At 36.4% G+C, this 21,590-nt stretch overlaps 1 protein-coding gene and 1 non-coding gene across 3 annotated transcripts in view; both read right to left on the bottom strand.

The window, feature by feature from the left end:
* The window catches only part of LOC133528126 (hemicentin-1), a 569,794-nt gene that overhangs the window by 256,689 nt on the left and 291,515 nt on the right, over positions 1 to 21,590 (bottom strand). The window lies entirely within an intron of this gene.
* Positions 16,515 to 16,586, bottom strand: Trnaq-cug (transfer RNA glutamine (anticodon CUG)). The gene has a single exon. It is a non-coding gene; the product is annotated as a tRNA-Gln (tRNA).

Below are 21,590 nucleotides of genomic sequence, written 5' to 3'. Positions count from 1 at the left end.
AATTTTCTTTTTAATATTTTAAATAAAAGATTTAATTCAGCGCTACGAGCAAGATTCGAGCTTACAACTTTTTGGGACACCGATCCAATCGCTCTTCAATAACTGAGCTACAAAATATTACTAGAATCAGCCTTAGGTACGTATGAATTTGTACATTCCTCCCTTTTATTTACACGCCTTAATTGAAAACTTTGTAGTTATGGAAGGTAGATGCAAGGACTAATCTCCATAGCAAAAGTGTCCAGCTGTCAGCTATAAATAATAGTTGCAGAGTAGCGCTAGAGTAGCTAAGAACCTAGGCGTTATTGACGGAGTAAAGTGCGCTGTCAATGATTAGATTTTTTTTTCAAGTATTCTATGTATTGTAACGCCACCTATTTAAAGTTTTTTGATGGACACTTTTTGGTACATAGAGATTGTATTCCTTACCCCCACCTTCCATATTTGTAGTATCATTTACAGACGTATACAATTTAACCTATTTAAACTTATTTTTTTGGCAAACACCAAACAAGTTTGGTAGTTTACTTACACCATCAAAAAGTTTGATTTCTTTTTCAAAACTGGAATCTGAATATAGGATCCGTAAGCAATCATATCGTAAATATATACACGCGATTCAGGATTATATGAAATGTATTTCGCGCCCTTGACTCGAGTAATCTACATTAAATGATACACGTCGGGGTAGGTAGAGAGGGCCACCAGAGAGTACTTTCATCAGGCGGGTGGTGTGCCAAGGGATCGAAGTCCAATAAGAGTTGTTTATATAGTAATTGATAATCGGAACTCCGTAAGCGCGATGCAGAACATGCTAACGTCATCTGTTACAATCTTGTGGCATTACGATGTCGGTGAAAGAGGAGACGCCACATCTTTGTATTTTCTACGATAGCATTAGGAACTTCGGGCTTGATTGAAAGAAAAAAAAAATTAATCAATTGTTAACTTAACAATTTTATAATGATGGCAAACCGCAGCAACATTTAATAAACTTCGAAACACGGAGCCCGCGAACAATCCCCCGCTTCGTTGATTCGTGTTAAGACGAGATAGAGAAATTACCACCGGCTCTCACTGTGAATGTAGAATTTTAAGCGCATTACCGCTTTAGTTTAATGGGACCGCTAAATTTGAAGTGGAAGCTTATGCAAAGAAGAGCAATGGAGTTAATGTTGTTGAGGGTAAAGAAATTTACATTATGAAGGAGAGCGACTGATAGACAAACCCCGTATCAATTTATAGAAAATAAAAAAATGTCAGTAGCTCTGACTATGATCAGATTTTTTTTTTATTATAAACTGACCGGTCATTGGCTCTAGTCACACCTGACCTAATGGAAAGTGAAGACAAAGTTCAAGATAGACCTCATCGGTTCAGTAACAACATGTTTTGGTTTGTTTTAATATTGGTTTAATATAACCTTAACTTGCTGCTGGAAGAGCGGGGTCTCCTGTCACAAGTATTGATATACTTATTAGGAGGTCTCAACCCTTTCTCAATTTGTAACACAAATGATTGTGACCAATAAACGATTTTTCGTTTTAATTTTTTCATGTTTACATAATAAAAAAAAATAAGACTTAAGACAGTACCGAATTTCTATCCTCGCAAGTAGAAATCACTGAAAGCAAGAACACTAAGCATTATAATTCATCAGAGAACAAAATATAACACAAACAAAGGATAAAACAGGATAAAACACTGAATGTAAACTAATGTTTTTTTGTGTTCTAGAAGTACAATAATCCTTTAAAGGATAAAGCTAAGTAATAATTAATTCCGGATGATCCGGAAATCCGGATGCCCGTTTCAATAAACGCGTTTTAATTAAAGCTTTTTGTGTTGATACTTTAGGACCTAAACAAGCAATAAATGCTTTTTAAATTCAAAATAAATTCAAGACCGATGATGATTGAGAAGCTTTGCCGTTATTTAACTCAGATATTAGCAAAGAAAAATCAATTTATGAAGCTTTAACTCTTAAATCGATACAATACCTATAATATTTATTCATTTGATACTGGAGGCTTATTCTAATTGCGGTTTGAGACTGCTAGTTTAACAGTCCAGACGCGGTTTATTTATTTAGTATAAATTTTATTTTGACACTTGGAGAGACTTTACACCTCCAAATTTTATTAGTATTAGTACTCTGACATTGGGGACCTTTTACATCTCCAGATTTAATGTGTTTCTAACCATAGAGACTATACATCTCTATTGTATTGTAGTAATTATTTATTTTAAAATTATTATAATGTAATGTTTACCCAGGTATTGGCTGTTGTATTTATAAATGTTGTTATGTATTTTTCTTGTCACTATATGATGTTACTATAAATGTTGTATTGACTTGTAAAAAAGCCCTTGAGGCCTACTTGCAGAATAAATTTTTGAATTTTGAATTTTGCAGTTTGTTACTGTTTGATGATACTACTTTGATGATCACTTACGTTGACTTGTGCATGCGAAATACATTGAAAGTTGTGCGTGACTACTCACTGAGACTGTATTACCGATAATAGTACATAAGTGCGAAAAATAGGAAATTCCTAACCAGTGGTGATAAATTAAAACACGACCAAAGGGAGTATTTTGAATCGACACGAGTTGCGAATTACCTATCCGCACATTATATCGTACAACTTTTTACAGTACATTATGACCTTTACAATTTTCGACATAGTTACGTAATGTGCTAATTTACTGTAAGATATGATACACAGCATATCATATCATATATTTATTGCAATCACGTTGATACAAACAAATACAGGTGAAACTTACAAAATTAAGGCACAACGCGAGATCCTTTTAGGGTATTGCAAAACTATAACTAAAATCACACACAAAAAAAGTACATAATCGAATTATTATTAAAATTTAAAGAAATCAAAATAATCTTGTATACAATAAAAACACTTCTTCTTCTTGTATACACGTGGACATCATAGCTAATAATAATGATGATGATTATGTGGTAACAACCAAACTTTTTCATTATTCCAAACTCATCGCATTCTAACAAATTGGTTTCCTTCTCAGCAATACAATAGAAGATAAATTTGAACAGAAAAGCTGCTATTGGTATCGAGATTCCCTTTAAAATTGATACAAGAATGCTTCGAACTTGGATATTGTAAATGCCGATGTTCTGACGTGAGAACGAATATTTTAGATATTGGTAATAGTCACAGACTCCTTACCTTCTAGAAGGGATGCTTGAAATTCAAAATTTCTAAATTCAAATAAAATTATCTGTAAGCCTCTAAGGCTCTTTCACAAGTCAATACAAAATTTACAGTGACGACATATATAGTGACATGAAAAATACGTACCAACTATGGAAGGTGCAAGGAACAGAATCTTCTTAGGAAGAACTGTTGTAAAAGTGTCCAGCTGTCTGCCATAAATAATAGTTCTAAATCTCTCCAGAGTAGCACTAGATTAGCTAAGACCCTACGCGTTATTGACGGAGTGAAGTGCGCTGTCTATGATTAGATTTTTTTCTCAAGTATTCTAAGTATTGTAGCGCCCCTTATTTATGGTTTTTGTCGGACACTTTTTGGTATATGCAGATTCTGTTCCTTGCCTCTACATTCCATAGTACCAACATTTATAAATATAACAGCCTTCTGGGCACACTGCCCACCGACAGCGACTTGGGGGACGTTTCATATATATAAGGCCTTTACTTTAAGTTTATTTGTAGTCTTTATTATTATTATTTCTAAGATTATTTCTAGTTTACTGTTTAATTCTGCGAAATCTGGTATAAATGAACAATTCAAATTAAATATATATTTAAAAGGAACCTTAAATACAGAATCAAATATCTGGGTTAACATTATATTATAACAATTTTAAAATAAATAAGTCTACAATTTAACAGAGCTGTACGGATGTACACTACACATGTCTACGGTAAATAATACATTTGGAGATGTAAAACGAAAAAACGTGCGTGATGGTCATGTCTTCCGTCGCAAGTTTCTCGTGGCGTGCCATATATTTTGCCCCCTTCTAATTTGGCTTCACGCCTCTTAAACCACATGTGGAATCTATGATAGGAAATCCATGGTAATAGCACAAAGGAAGGAGAGGTACGGATGCCGGATGAATAATTAGGATTATTGATAACGGTGTATCCGAAGTTTATCTCTTTGAATTATGGCGGAATTGAGGTTGCAGAGCAGCATTTCCCAACCTATGGATCGCGACCCATTCTGGGTCGCGAGCGAATATTGAGTGGGCCAAAAAAAACAACTGCAGATGGAAAGATGAACATACTGTCTGCAAATATCACCAATTTATGATTGTTAAAAAGTAACTTTGATCCCTATTCACTTATTTATTATACCTAAAAGCTCGACTAGTTCAACAAAATTATGTTTTCTGTGATGATAAATACAACAAACTTTATATCAAGAACAAATAAAACAACATTGAGTAGTTCCTCCACTAGCTACTAGAACTAGGGAAATGAAATAATGAAATAATTTATTAATGCATGTGGAGAATGGGTTACAAATATTAGCTAAAATTGCTACTCTAGTAGTCTCACCAAACTCTACCTTTTCAGGCGTACATACATTTTAGACGATACACACACACACGCACGCACGCACGCACGCACGCACGCAAGCACGCACGCACGCACGCACGCACGCACGCGGATCACGCACGGAATCTGAGCGTTACCCATAATATTTTCCCTGTTCTCCTTTTTAAGACGGTTGAGGTGGGTGACGTATTTGGCAGTTTTTGTTAGGTGGGTCGGAAGGTAACCCAGTCAACTTTGGGAGCCACTGGTTGTAGAGAACCGTTTTCAGATTTTGGAGTAAAGTGGAACTTGTACTTAAGATTGTGTATTATTTTGTGGCAGTTTTTTTAAATGCAGTAAGTGTTATACAGATTGTATTGTATACCTAACGGAATGGGCACGGTAACGACTTCGCGCGAGCGAGAGGAACGGACTACTGAAATCATTTAGATATCATTTTGATGTCACATTGTAAGTTTATTGAGAGGCCCATTAAATTACAATACTTCTATGCGACGTCATGTAAATTTATTTATTTATTTTTATGTAATAGGCTGCAAACGAGCAGACGAGCCGCCTGATGGGAAGCAGTCATCGCCGCCTATGGACATAAGCAACATCGGAGGAGCCACTTATGCGTTGCCAACCTTTGAGAACCCTAAATACCTGCTTCTTGAAGAACCCCATGTCATAGCGCAAGGGAAACACCTCAGAAGGTAGCTCATTCCACAACTTGCACGTTCTGGGAAAAAACGAGCGAGATGCCCGCTTGTTCTTGGTTTGCCACGTGTCGAGAAAGTGACAATAAAGGTGTTATGTGATATTAGTGTTCATTTGTTAGAATATTTGCATTGTATATCGCCTACTTTTCAGTCAGTCTCGTTGTTAAATCATTTTCTTAAAGGCATATAAATAGATAGCGAAATATGTTCAACACGTATTAATTGCTATGATAAACAAATCATTCCTTTGTTTTATTTTTGTAAAATTAAATAGCAACACAAAAATTTCAAGCGAATTTGCAGATTCACAGAAAACAATCGTAAAAAGAACGTTACCGAAATTCATAAAAAAACTTCCCGCTTCCAAATTTCGTCACAAAACAGTCCCCGAAAACATCGCGAAGTACAGTCGGGGGCAACAAAGTTGAACTGTGCGTACAGTACACTCAGCGATATAACCATTACGAGTGCGATAGCGAAGACATCGTAAACTCGCATTGTTGGGCCGCGAGGTGAGCGGGTAGATAAGCGTTAGCGGGAGCGGAGGTAATGTTTTGTTGTGTGAGACAATGTCCTCGGTCTGGTTCTAACCGTGTCTCCACACGGAAGTCACGTACAACAGCTCATAAGAAATGTATTATTACTCCACATATTTATTACATTTCTATTGCTTGACAACTAACTCTCTTCTATGCTTTTCAACTGTTTTCTTATATCATAGACAACAGAGGTATCATTCTAAATCATCAACAAGGAAACAAGGCACCATTTGAATCGAATTACTTTGCCACTATTCTGGATAAACAGAAACTTTCTCATCCATGTATGAAGTATCAATAGAGCCTTTACGAGCTGTTAGAACGTTAACGCTCCGTAGCGAAGCGTAGTCATCTCTCCCTATTAGTGCGACAGCGACAGTTGCGTTTCGTTCACTACGATGCGATAACGATTGGCATGTTCACTACGCGGGCTGGTGTAGTGAAAAATACTTTCCACCGTTAACCTAGTTTGGCAAAGGTACGACGTAGATAGTTGCTGCATCGACTAATATTAGCATAGCGTATCTTCACTTAACATTGCATTAAAGCTCAATACACTTGTAGCAGCTTCGAAACTCCGATAACTCTTCAAGACTTAATGGCCCCAAGGAAAGGGCAAACTTTTCTAATTTATTCATAACACGGAATCCCCGCTTGTAGAGTTGAAGAGTTTTTGTTAACAATACGGATGAGCGTTCAAACGGACCTGTAAGATTGTTAATATTTAGCAGGATAAGTTTAGATTAGCCTGCCTTACTTGAGTGGCTTAAATTATTATATTCTAGTTAATTTTGACATAGACAAAGCGGAAAGGAGTGTACTGGTAAAATATTGAAGCAAATTGACCTGGAGTAGAAAGTGTATTTGGTACAGATCTGAACCCCTAGTGCCCTCTGAACCCCTAACGCAAACGCTTACGTCGCGTTTCGCTATCGAATAAATTAACACTAGGGGTGCTGATAGACTTTGTATAAAAGTTAACATTTTATTTATAATAACAATATACATACAGAGGATTACTGTAACTAGCTTAAATCTAAAATAGGCCCTTGAAATATTGTACCAAGGATGCTGGCGGTATTTCCTCCTTGTATCCCAATTCTGATACGTTCTGCGAGGAAGCCGCCAGCTCCTCAGTTACGTCAACCAGACGCTTCGCGATTTCTGCAAAAAAAGCTTGTGCGCGCTGGGACCCCGTGGACCTAGAGTTCAACGCCAAATGGTACAAAATGGTACTCTCAACCGAGGCTTATATTTATTATTACTTTTCAAAATTTCGGCGCTTTCCGCCGCTGCGCCCGCTTTTACATAAGTCCGTTGGAGGTGGGACGGTGCCAGTGTATCTACGCAGGTAGAATCCCACACTAACATCCGTCTCAAGCTCCAAGGAACCAAGTACACCCCATCAGGCCTCTTGCCGTCATCTCTGATAATGCCAGTCGGCTCAAGAAGAGCAGGCACATCGATGGTGGCAAGAGACCGACGGATTATGTCACTTTGTATTAACCGACGTAAATCATTGCTAATAACGTGTAATAAGCGTATGCTGCGAAGTTGGCAGTGAGGGAAATACCCCAACGCACGACGTGGTGAAAATATAAACTTTTCTTCATCTTATCTTCATATTATTTGGCAGCTGCCAACTGTCAAATGAGCAATATGTTCCACACCCACTAGGGCGGCGCCACAGTCATGCACGGAGCGAATAACAGTACTTTGTGACAGCAAAGAGAATTTGAAATAGAGGTGTATTGTCAATAAAAACTTTGTAGCTGCAGTAAATTTACTGCCATCTTTTGACACATGATTAAAACTTCTAGATCGCCATTTGACTTGGATCTTTTTCTTTCACTGATATGTGTTAAATTTGTTAAATATCAAAAAGTGGCGCCATCTTACCGGGCACAACCTAAAGGTTATGGCGTCATCGCTCAAAACGATGCTGATATACCTTTGGCCTTTGATATATTAGATGGCGCCATTTTTTGGTATTTAACACATATCGTGGTATTTACGTAAAAGAATAAGGATAAAAGTCAACTAGCGTTTTAATCATATGTGTCGAAAGATGGTAGTAAATTTGTTGTAGCTAAAAAGTTTTCAAATTTTCTTTGGTAACAATTGGTACTGTGACAATGACGCTTGTACAGTGAATTAATTTGATTTCTGTAGCATTTTGTACCTCGACGCTATAGTTTAGACAGCTGACGAAGCTTTTAAGTGATTTGGCATTCAATTAAATTTTATGAAGATTGTTTATAGTATCAGAAAAGTTTCCTGATCTACCCTGTATATGTACGGTCGAGGAAATTGATTCTTTAGCAATTTGCGGTTCAAGTAAATTTGGTTGTTTATACTTATGCTATGAGCTTTCCAGTGTAAAGTGAACCACAACCTGCTAAAGAATCAATTTCCTCGACTGTACTATAATCGGTAAATACTTTCAAAAATAAATTTTAAACAAACACTTGCAGTAAACTTCGAAAAGCTGTGCTAAAAATATCATCACCCCAGGATATAACGTCGTAAAGTAATTTCAAAAATCGTCCCCCGCGCCACGCGGAGCTAACTTCGTAAATGTGGCAAAGGATCCTATAAAGGCAATTTGCGAGGCGCTGGTGGTAATGCCGAAGTGATTGGAGATGTATTAATACAAAAATCGGCGAGGTTGAGATTCACTCTGTATATTAATAAAAAGGATTATTAGAGTTTAGGGGTGTGAAATTTGAACCAAGATTCCAAAAATTCGAAATAATCATGATATTAAAACGTAGTAAAGACTTTCAATGAAAACAAAAGCGACCATGATTAGTTTTGCCATTTTTGAGTTATCGCAAAAAAGTCTTCCCTTCTTAGTAGGTATATCATCAATGGCCACTGCATCCCTGACGGGTAATTGTTGCAACGCTGTGTCAAGAGCGGTTGAGAGGGTCAATGCAATTCCGATTATGGCTATACAATCCTATCGTAGCACGGCACTTTAGTAGGTATAACGACGTATGTAACTAAGTACAGTCGTTCGATTTGTAGCTGGCCCCGAGCGGCTAAACCTTGTCTATTGTTAAGTAAAACCGCACGTCAAACTACCACGCCACTACCTGTCAAAAAAACGGTCGAATATAATTCTAATTGTCACCTGAGCGCGGGGTAGTTCAACGCTCAAAAAACCAATGTAGGTGCGCACTCCGATAACGCGTCTTTGTTCTTCATCGCGAGGACACATTTTAGACTGGTTCTGTAGCGTTCGACTCGCCGGCACTCATTAACCGTAGAGGGACCACACAAGAAATCGCAAATTACTTTTCCATTTGTTTATTTTGAATCTTATTGCAATTTCCATAGGAGTTGTAATTCAATAGCCGGTTAAAGTGACAGGACCATTTTTTGCAGGTAGTGGCACGTGCGATTTTACTTAATAATAGACAAAGGATAAGACGATCGAGGCCAGCTTCAAATCGAACGACTATACCAGTGCTGAGGTACTCCCTTTTGTTTGGTATGTGCCTACATGATAACCACTATCCCTCGTTCAAGGCAGCCTAAAGCAGCGTTTCTTTAAAAAAATGCCAACGTGCGATTTTACTTAATAATAGACAAAGGATAAGACGATCGAGGCCAGCTTCAAATCGAACGACTATACCAGTGCTGAGGTACTCCCTTTTGTTTGGTATGTGCCTACATGATAACCACTATCCCTCGTTCAAGGCAGCGTTTCTTTAAAAAAATGCCACTTTCATTAATTTTGCATTTTTTCATAAATGTTGTGTTTTTTTCTATTCACGAGCTCTTTCTTTTCTAATGGGATACAAAACGTGTCCCACAGATGTTTCCTATTGTGTTACCATTTCCCCATATACTATGTATGGCGGTAACAAAAAGGAAAGTCTGAAAATGTAGGGAAATTTAAGACACTTTTTTTGTAAGGTCATTTACTTTTATGATGAGCACCAATATAATATTGTTCCTGATCCTGAGTCACGGGTATTTCCTATGTATTTAAGTATTTATATATTATATATATCATTGTCTAACACCCACAACACAAGCCTTATTGAGCTTATAGTAATACTGCCCTATAATATTAATTTATTTATACAAAGTTTTGGGGAAAATCTTAGACAGAGCCCCGGCTAAAAAAAGCCTGAAATTTGAAACTTGAATTTTTTAAAGAAAAAATGCATTTATCGAACAAAATATGAACTTGTATTATGTCTTCATTGGAATTTGAACCTGGAAAAGGCAGAATAAAATCCACTCAATAAAACATGACACTGCATTTTAATGAAAAGAGTCTACTAAAAATATTGCTTCATAATATGGCATTATTACATTAAATCCGCCAAGTTTATTAACTATGGGGGTGACGACGGAAATCAGATGTCTGCAAGAAATGGCGTCATTTCCTGTCGGCGCTTCTAATATTTTCCAAGGAATGCCATTTTATCATTGGTTTTGGACTATTTAAGTAATTTTTTTTTATCAAACACGCCTTTTAGTTTGATAATTTAACACGTCAAGTTAAATAAAACCCAGTAGGCAAAGGTTACTGTCTTACTAATAATAAAAATATGACTCAGAATTCAAATTAAATAACTACATATATTCCTTATACTTTCTAAGCTAACTAAACCTTTTTCTAGGGCATACTTAGAGATTATAAGGCAAAAATGTCTACTCTATAACATAATATGTTTGTATTCCTTTCCTGTGAAGATATTTTAGGACTTTAAAGAGGTAAGACCGATAAAAGGGTATTAAATATTCAATTCTTAAAGTAGGTAATAAAAAAATACAATACAAATACTCTTTATCTCACACCTCAATACAGAAATTATACAAATAATACAGCACATTAAGAAGAGATAAACAACACAACCTTGTAGTCGTAATAATGTCACAAATATATTTACAAATTTATGAAAATCTTGATTTTTTTACATGCTTTTAGAGTGGGAGAACTTTAAAAGTAGGAATCCATTAAAAATCAACGGAATGGACTAGTAAATAGTTTATGATGTAAAACTTCTCAAGGAATTTGAGAAAACGACGAAGTTGAGGCAAAGAAAACATTTGTTATCGAAGACAATGTAAAAATACGGGAATATTCCTTCATTTTAAAAGAAGTTATTCCTTCCGGGATGCCGTTGTGTTTGGATAGGATCTTTGAAAAAATATGGATCGATTTTTTAATAAATTTTACATTATATGCCAGTGTAGGTTCATGTGTGATTATTTTCGTCCACTTTAGCCTAGATGCTTAGTGATGTGTACAGAAACGAGGAAGCTAGTGGTCATTGGTTTGTTCCCCCTCCATGTTTTTGTGTAAAGAGATCAAATGTTTGTTATTTGTTTTATGGATGTTTAATTGCGTTATTTGTGTCTTAGAAGCTGAGCTGATATTTTTGAACATTGCATCTCGTACCCCTAACAAAACTTATTGAGAATTATTTTAGACTAGATTGGATTGTACAATGAAAGATGTTTATTGGTACTTTTTTGTAATTGAAGATTGACTTAGATTTTATATAAACAACTTTACTAAGCATGGTTACCTACAGTTTTCAGCTCAGTACACCTAAGAAATTAAAACAAACAACATACAACTAAAAAAAGATTCACAGATCTTTCGAATCAAAATATTTTTTGTAATTATTTTATGAATAAGTATATTACAAAAACACGAATGCAAAGCGCTGTCACTTTAGTCTCAATTTCCTCGTCCTTCAGTAGGTGTTCTGGTCGGCCGGAAACATTAAAAAATATCAAAACGAGCTTTTGCTTTTCCTTGTTCATTTAGGGTTCTGTAAGGAAGTATTTGGGGTATTTATTATTTGGAGGCAGTCGGAGGCAGATACTAATCTAATCGTCAACACAAAGCAACGGCAGAAAGAATTTGTGAAGCATGGCATTGTACTACTCGTCTATGTCTTCATCCAAAAATATTCTTTAGAATTTTCTAAAAAATAAATTCGGAAGAGCAGTTTTTTTCTATAGACTATTTTGTGTCCTACTGCTGGGATAATGTCTCCTCTTTCTTCCACCACTCTTCTGTTTTGGTGCATGCTCACATCAGTTCCTACAGAATGCCTCAGAGTCATCCCGTCACCTCATTTTTGGTCTGTCTGTCATATTTTGGTCTGCTTTTATGCTCGATAAAAAGGTATACAATTGAATAAATCTGTTTTGTATGATAGCGGCGGCCCTTGCCGCGCAGCCCGCCGCGCCGGCCCGCTCGCCACGCCGCGCGCTGCATGCGTCCAGTTCGAAACCTTACCCTATCTAACCTTCCAACGTTTTTATTTTCCACGCTATTTCTTACTTCAACCTGGTCCAATGACAAACAAGCTCAAGCTTGCCTCCATATTTTTCGCAGCAGCTTTGAAATAATTACAGTCTCTTAATTAACGTAGTGAAACTTCCTGGGCGCTTCTAATTCGCTCTTTAAAATACTTTTCGTGTTTTGACGCTTCTTTTTTTGCGAGCTTTGATTGTTTCAAAACTGCGAGGTGTTTATTTAATTTCCTTGTTAAATAGACTTCGTTATATAAAAAAATGTTGTCTAATTTTTTTCCTCGTTTTAAATAACATAGATTTAGTTGTTGATGTGCTTTAAATATTTATTTTCTGATAAAAACAAGCTCCACTTTAAAAGAGCTTACATATTAGATTTTCTTATATTAGAATACCTTCTTCTTCTTCTTCCTAGCTTTATCCCATTTACTTGGGCTTTCCTTATATGGCGTCGCCAGGTGTATCTGTCCTGAGTCGTCTGGGGTGTTAGTTGCGCTTCTTTGAGGTTCTTTTGGACAAGCCCTATCCATGTTGTCTTGGGTCTGCCGCGTCCCCTAGGCTTTTCACTTATCTCCAGTACCTTTATTGTCATGTAGTCTGGTGGTCGCCTCATGACGTGGCCATACCTTTAAAGTTGATTTTCGGTAAGTTTTTCTTGAATTGGCCTCACTCTATAACTTATTTTAGAATACCTTATTATTTTTTATATAAGAAAGATTTTGTAAGAAGGCGAGAGGACATAACAATGGTTCACTGAGGCACTCCGAATCCGATTTCGAATTACGTAAAAGTTGTTAAATAATATATTAAAAAGTAATATAGGCCCTGCTGAAGGAATAAAGATCTGCAGGCGATTTATTCTGAAAGAGGCAAGCATCTGCGTTAGTCGATATTTCTGAATTCAAATAATCGTTGCCAGTTATATATCACGAGACTGTGAAGGTTTCCAACCTTCACAATACCATATATGATACCAACAACATACCTACCGTAGCCAGCCAAGTCAGGAGTCCGAGGGAACTGCAGTGCACATTCTCTGTTCCTGTGGACCACTAATGTCAAAAAGAAGTATCTACTTAGGTCGGCATGTATTGCAACCCTATGAGGTAGGACATTACGGCCCTAGGAATCTGGAATTTCCTGAATTCAACGGGCATTAGTATAGTACATTACGATACAAGTGCGAAAAATAGGAAATTCGAAACGAGTGGCGATAAATTAAAACACGATCGAAGGGAGTTTTTTAAATCGACACGAGTTGCGAATTATCTATTCGCACATGTATCGTACAACGTTTTACAGTACATATGGCCCTTTAAATGTTTGACACAGTAACGTAATATGCTTATTTGCGCACCTAGTGCGCTAAAGTAGCACCATATGTACTGTAAATGAATTTTAAAGGGCTGCCCCAATAGATTACTAATTGGTCGAAGTGGCACTCAGAGGCCCGCAACACCTCCAATAATTATAAATACCAACTGTAGTTAATTAATTTAGTTATATAAGTTTTAAAGATGGAAAGATAGATAAGCAGTCACTGCTAGTACTAAATAATCTAGCGAATTAATATTATAGAAGAAGCATGAGCCATGCATAGCTAAGGTAGGTCCCTAGATCCAGTAGCGACATTTTTATTACTTATTCAAGTAATTTCACCACTGGCAAGTAATGGATTTTATATATTTGTAACAATGAAATAAACAGAAAATGATTTAGTTAATAATTAATACTCTCATCCGGGGTGCATAAGAATGGCGTGGGTAAATTTGGTTAAAACTTGAAATGTGAATTGATTTTTTTTTAAGTGCGAGTCGGACTCGCCCACCGAGGTTTCCGTACTTTTTAGTATTTGTTGTTATAGCGGCAACAGAAATACATCATCTGTGATAATTTCAACTGTCTATCACTGTTCATGAGATACAACCTGGTGACAGACAGATAGACAGACAGACGGACAGCGGAGTCTTAGTAATAGGGTCCCTTTGGGTACGGAACCCTAAAAAACACCTTCACCAATTGAATCATGTGATCGAAAATAGGTACGCGGCGGAAAGAAGTTGATAACTCGAGTTAGAAAATTGAAGAAATTTGAACTTAAAATAGAAAGATGTTCAAATTTTATATCACGAGTTATTAAGTTCTTTCCGCCGCGTAGGAAAATAATAGTAGATTTGTATCATACAATTATATTGAGAATTTTTAGAGAGGTATACTGTATTATCTAAAAATATTTTTTCGAAGTTGCGATTTCTGCTATTCGCAATTTTTACCGCATCATTGTTTCTCAATAGCTTTCCTTCGCGAAAACACTTGTAACCATTCGCATATTTTTCCATTATATTTCTTCTTCAATAGCTTATTTTTCAGATAGGTTTTCAAACCATTAATTTTGCATTATGTTAATTATCTGTAAGCTTCAATTTGTAAACATATTCTGGTATAAACGGTTCGTATTTGTATTCAATTTAGGTATCGGGTCCCTCGATAAGAAACGGTTTCAAGCTTGTATAATCTTATCAAAGACTAGGTGGGTATCTTGTCCCAAGAACAATACTGTTTTGTCGCACAGAATATTATATTGAGGCTTAAATTTAACCCTTTGAGGGCTATTGTTTATTAATTTATAAGCCGTTATTGAAGAGCGTTATGAGATACTACTGGGATTACATTTGGGGTTCTTCAAAAAGGACAAGTTCAAGTAAGTTACTTTAGTAAATGTTCTTTATTAAGCACCATGCTGCTAAAACTGGTATCGCAGATGTGGGTTATAATGGATAGGTGTGGGTGGGGATGTGGGGGCCTCCAGGCTCACGAAACAAACAAGCAAACAAGCATACGGCCCGCCTGATGGTAAGCAGTCTCCGTAGCCTATGACTTGTTTGAAGTTGTTCGTGCTCGTAGCGCTCTCGTTCTAGGCGCGTATTACGATACGCTTACGCGTCTCATACGCTTACGCTCAGTGTGCTGAGGGCCTAACAGATTTACCATTATAGTCGCCAGTGTCGTGACCGCAATACGGCATCGACAGCTACGCAATTTATCAAGAAAACTGACCAGCAACGCCACAATCGGAAGGTAAACTTTTAGTGTGATATTATTTATTTAGCTAGATGTTTAATAACAGACACTTAAGTTCCTGACTCCATTTGACCAAACCACTACAAACATAGTAACGTTGAACATAATAATCTGAATGGTTTAAACCACACCTTACAAAGTAAATTTGTCCCAGCGAGACCTCTCTCAATTTTAACGCGCGGGTCGCGCTCAAAATGTGATATAATAACGAATTTCACTCTGAGAGCGCGTCGACTCTGCATAAAAGTGTGGTGTAAAGTAGAAAAGATAAGCGTTTTTGGATGTTCTATTTAGAAAGAGAAAATGGTTTGTGAATTGTAGATAATAGAAGTGGAAATTCATTTAAAACAGACTGGGCCAAAGTCGTGGCAAGAAAATAACAAGGACCGTGACTGCCTATGGCTATTATATCGCTATATTTGTGATATTAGGCGTAATCAAGAACTGTAAAATTTTGCAAAAGGACAGATCTGGGAGAAAATTACATTAACTTATATAAAATATTTGGTGTTGGTGATGATAACAGGATAGTAGTTTTATTACAATTATTTATTACCCGAGTACCGAAAGAAGAGTATATTGAAACTCATTTAAAAATCTCGGAAACATGAAAATAAAAGTCACGTGGACATTTTCGATTGGTATTTTCGAATTACAGTTATCACCTTGGCTTTACGCTCGGCCTTTAATATCAATAATATGATGGATTAAGTAGCGTTCATAAGAGTGCGGCAGAGTACACAAATAACTAGTAACTCTAATCCAGAAATCAGAAATCATTGCATTTATTCGTGATCCCGTGAATCCGATAGCAGCCAGCCGCGACCGTACAGCTAGCAGGAGAATATCATGCTTCAGTCTCAATTCTAAACCTTGCTTCATCGTATGAAATTACTCCCTCGCTCAGGGTTTTCTTACAGCGGTCTTCAGCTTCCTTTTCCAGTCGGTGCGATCCGGAAGGACAAATGTCAACAGGTCCCTTTACCATAGCAGTGTCTAAAGGAATGTACGAATTTATAAAGGGTCGGAAATGCGTATGTTACACTAGACTTAAATCGACCGAGATATAAACCGTGATTACCTTTTATATTGAAATTGACTGTGAATCATTCAAAAATACCTATGGTTTATACGAGTATTAAGAGGTAAGTGATACGAAGTTCACCGGGTCATCTAGTAATGAATATTATAAATTAAAATACGGAGGGACTCCACGCACAATTTTTGTTTTAAATTAAGATTTATAAAATAGATTTAATAATACACATATTTAAATATATATATCCTAAAATTCCTAAATAATAGAAAATAAAAAAATAAAAAATACAAAAAGTCAGGTTCCACCGAGATTCGAACTCGGATCCCTGGATTCAGAGTCCAGAGTGCTAACCATTACACCATGGAACCGGCTGAGCTAATCGACGAATTTACTCATCACAAACTCTTACTACTTTATGTTACCGGTTATAGCGTTAAACGTTTAACGCAACCTAGTTGGAAGTCGCATAAGAAGTTTCACTTCAAAAAACCCGCTATCTTTCCAAACTCAAACCACCACCCAAAGCGGTGCCGGGAACTTGTGTAATTTATTCATAGTCGAGTAATGACACTCGATTACTTTAGCGTCAACCCTTTACAGCGAGGTTCCGAGGCTTTTTTTTAAACTGGAACCAAATTACACCCTCAGACAGGTGAGGGTTGAATAAATTTTTTTCTAAGTGTGTTTTGTAATTTTGATGAGTTTGTGAAAGTGTTAGGAAATTGTTCTTTTTCGTTGGAAAGTTTAATTATGTTGTAAAGGTCGTTAAATAAGGTGTTGGAGTAACTGTGACCCACCATAGAACGTTTTCACAGTAGGTGTCATAATAATTGGCTACTTGACAGTTTTTTGTAAACAATGTCAAACGATCTTGATTTTTCTGAGGATCAAATGTCTATATAGGACTCATGGCATTTAAGTAACACAAAGGTCAGAAATGAGAGATAAAGTCTGACGCTCGCACTCGACGATTGAAACGCGTCACGAAATGATAATCTAATGTGACGTCACATTATATAAGTTTGTCCTAAATGTATGGAAGATCAACGAAATTGCCATTTTGACCCTCAAATATTGCGTTTATGTGTATAGATGTCATACAATTTATTTTTCAATGAAATATAAGGAATCGAATGGTATCATTTTTTTTCTATTTTTGAAAGACAAAAAAATTTTTTTTTTCTTTGGGAGCCTTGTATTTTTTTTATAATCTTAATATATTTTTTTAAATGTAACTTTTTTATAATGGATGGCTCATTTCCTATCCATTTAACTAAATTTTGTTATAATATTCAATATGTGTCAAGTACCCAATTGTCGTCTTCTTCAACCTAGCGTTTTCCCGGCCAGGGTTCGCTTTCCTATTCGCTTTTTTTCTAGGCGGATTTGGCATCCCACTGCTGGGCAAAGACCCCTCCCTCCTTTTTATTTCATTTATTCATTTTTTTTTAGGTTATTTATCATAAAGGTACATAACATTGTGACACCACTTTATTCCTCTTATATATTATGTTATTCTTATAATTATAATACGAACGAATTATTATATAGTATATCAATATTTTCCTCCAAGGTAGTGGCAAAGGTGTTTAATTGACAATAATATCTTTATAAAATTAATTAGCAACCTAGAAATTCTAGTTCATATTACGTAATAACTCAAACTCGATTCAAAGGGGTAGATTTTCATCTCAGTTTAATTATCAAAATTAGTCTCCACCTTACAGAAAACCGCAGCCAAATAACACTAGACCCTACTCATAGTGTTGTGTTCCTGCCGGTGAGTAAGGTTGCCAGAGCTCAACGAGGGGCGGGAGGGGGTTAGGGTCGGCAACGCGCATGTAACTCCTGTGGAGTTGCAGGCGTACATAGGCTACGGATACTGCTTACCATCAGGCGGGCCGTATGCTTGTTTGCCACCGACGTAGTATAAAAAAAAAGTCAACTAATTATAAGGAATAAAGAGCAATATTTTGATGTTATCGCTTGTATCTCCGTGTTTTGTGGTTTAATTCAATATTTAGCATGGAAAGATGAACTGGGGTTAATTGTGATAGGCATTTGTATTAATAATAGGGTTCCGTACTCAAAGGGTAAAAACCCTATTACTAAGACTCCACTTTCCGTCTGTCTGTCAGCAGGCCGTATCTTATGAACCGTGATAGCAAGACACTTGGAAGACAGATGATGTATTTCTGTTGCCGCTGTAACAAGAAATACTAAAATTATAATAAAATAAATATTTAAGTGGAGCTCCCATACAAAAAACGTGATTTTATGCCGTTTTTTTGCGTAATGGTACGGAACCTTGGTATCAATAAAAATTACTCTAACATTATTTTCGACGAATATTATTTTTGTAATTTAAGGGAAATTAATGAATTTTTGTACCTTTTGGCGTTGAAACTCTAGGTCCATGGGGTCCCAGCGCGCACAAGTTTTTTGGAGAAATCGCGAAACGTCTGGTTGACGTAACTGGTGACCGAAGAGCTGGCGGCTTCCTCGCACAACGTATCAGTATTGCGATACAACGAGGAAATGCCGCCAGCATCCTTGGTACAATGCCTCAAGGGCCTATTTTAGATATAAGCTAGTTATAGTAATCATCTGTATATATCCATTATGTATATTGTTATTGTCAATAAATATATTCTAAGAATTAAAAAAAAAAAAAAAAATGAAGGGGGAACAACCTCTAATTAAAATGTTAGTAAATTATGAATTGTTGTCACACAGTAGGTATGTGTGTTACAAAAAAAAACTATTTGATCTTTAGTAAAAATATGGAGTAAAGTTCAGTTTTAGAAGCATTTCCTCTTACATATGCTAAGTAACATACTGACGGACAGACGCACAAGAACTGGTGAAACTATGTTTTTTTTTTGTTCTCTAAACCCTTTAGAGTCCGTCTAAGGTAACTTTACACTGATTTGAACAGAACAAACCAAGGAACTATCATTATGAACGACATATTTTCATAGAAATTTGACATAATAATGACACACTTTGCCATTGAAAATACAATGCAGAGTTAACTTGGTCCGACTGTAATGGCTTTACATGTGACTTGTGCCAATTGAATCCGTGACCCGATCGAACCCCATTTAATCCGTTTTAATTTCGGCGACGTGCCGAGAACGAATATTCGCATACGTGTCAACATGCCGTCAATAAAACACAGCTTATAACAGCGGTGGCATCATGGTTCCATTTATATCACTTGTCACTATGCCCGTCACTTTCACACTTACATACTTGTTAGAACGTGACGGGCATGGTGACAAATGATTAAAAACCGACCATCTTAGCCTTGCAGCTTAGTGACTGTGATAAAAAGCGTCAACCTCTCAGCATGCGTAATTCCTATATCAAAAATATGTATTGGAAGCTTTAATAGTATTTTAGTAGTATATACGTTTGAAAATATCGATACGGACAAAGTGCCAAAAATATGTATACACTACCCTAATATATGGGCCATTAGGTCGTGTATACATATTTTTGGCACTTCGAGCGTGTCGATTTTTTCAGACGTGATTGTACTATGAAACTAAACTATGTGACAAAGACCAAAAGTTGGGGAACAAGTAGGACATCAATATTACTATACTGATTGATGTACCTATACAGAAATTAATTGGTTTATTTGGCAGCACTGGACGGTCAACGCAGTATGTATATAACAACGTTGTGTATAAAAGCGATTTAATGAATTTATTCAACGATTTTAATAAGTCTACAAAAGTTTCGGTTTCGGCCGAAACTAGAGACAAAGCCGAACCTTCGGTTTCAGTTTCGGCAAAAAAACATGTTTCGGTCGAACACTAATTATAACATATTTATACCGGGTCTATTGCGAATTTATTTTGTTACCTTCATTTTGTACCTTTATATCAATATGTGTTCAAACGAGAATTTTTAAATGTAATTTTTATAAAATATAATTACTAACATGCTACGGTACTCGGTGCGTCTCTCTAAAACCTACACTAAACTAACTTTTATATAGCTTAGAATGTCAAAATAAATCAACACTCATAAGCTACAATTCATAAATTTCTCTGTTTTATAACATAAACTTGTCATACTCAATTAAGGTGAAAAGTCTTTCACACACACATTTTGCCACTTTGGAAGTGTCTCTCGCGCAAACTATTCAGTTTAGAAAAAAATAATATTGGAAACCTCAATATCATTTTTGAAGACCTATCCATAGTACCCACAGGTATGGGTTTAACGAAAAAACAGACCAGCACAGCACCCGTTCACGAGTATGACGTGTATCTCAGCCATCTTAACTGCATTAATTAGATTGGAAAGCGCTATGATTATTCGTCCTTGTCAGTCTCTTTTTTAATTCTCACCGTAAATTTTAGTATGGCTTATGTGGGGCAACAAATAACCCGACCAAATTACGTAGATGTTTTTGGTATGTTGTCAGGAAGCCTACTTTTAATTCGGCGCATTGCGTATGTTTTTCACACACCCTCACCGGCGGCTTTTTCTACAAGTGCGCTTTCTGTTTATACATTATGTTCCTCGTTATGTTGAAATGGCGTATTTGAATGCAAAACACGTATATTTGTTTGCATCGATTTACAAATTTAACACGCGTTTTATTGGATATAAATAACGAGTTTAAGAAGACTTTTTATTTCAAAAGGCATTCGGACTACCTTCGGTTTCACGTGTCACTTTTTTATTAATTAGTCAAGGTAATTGGAGACTAATTAAACGATACATTAGTTTTATTGATTTGAATATTATTCTATTTTCAGACATTTTCAGCTAATCGAATGTAAACTGTCATGTCATGAGTAATACTAAAATTAAGTTAATTTTACGGTTTAAATTACGTATTTTAGTGACTCGTGCGACATGTTTTGGAGAGCCTAGGTCTCCATTTTGAAGCACTAACAGTGTATGAGTAGCGGTGACGGTAGCTGCGTGCCGCGTACTGTTGCTCGCCGCGCAGCGCGTCGGACGCGCGATAAAATAACTGGTCCGGAGTACTTGTGAGAGCTTGAAAACGGAGACTTAGGTTCTCCGAAACATGTCACGCGAGTGTCCAAATATGCGTGAGATACACACGAAAATAAATTTAAGGATTCTAGCTAAATTAAAAAGGGTAGTAATTCCATTATTAAATCCATTAAAAACAAAAAAAAGCGGCCACGTGCGAGTCGGACTCGCCCATGAAGGGTTCCGTACCATTTATGACGTATAAAAAAAACTACTTACTAGATCTCGTTCAAAGTTCAAACCAATTTTCGGTGGAAGTTAGCATGGTAATGTACATCATATATTTTTTTTAGTTTTATCATTCTCTTATTTTAGAAGTTACGGGGGGGGGGGGGGGCACACATTTTGCC

This window comes from Cydia pomonella, chromosome 19 (genome assembly GCF_033807575.1).
Source record: "Cydia pomonella isolate Wapato2018A chromosome 19, ilCydPomo1, whole genome shotgun sequence".
Taxonomy (NCBI): domain Eukaryota; kingdom Metazoa; phylum Arthropoda; class Insecta; order Lepidoptera; family Tortricidae; genus Cydia; species Cydia pomonella.
This window is presented reverse-complemented; position numbering and strand designations above follow the sequence as displayed.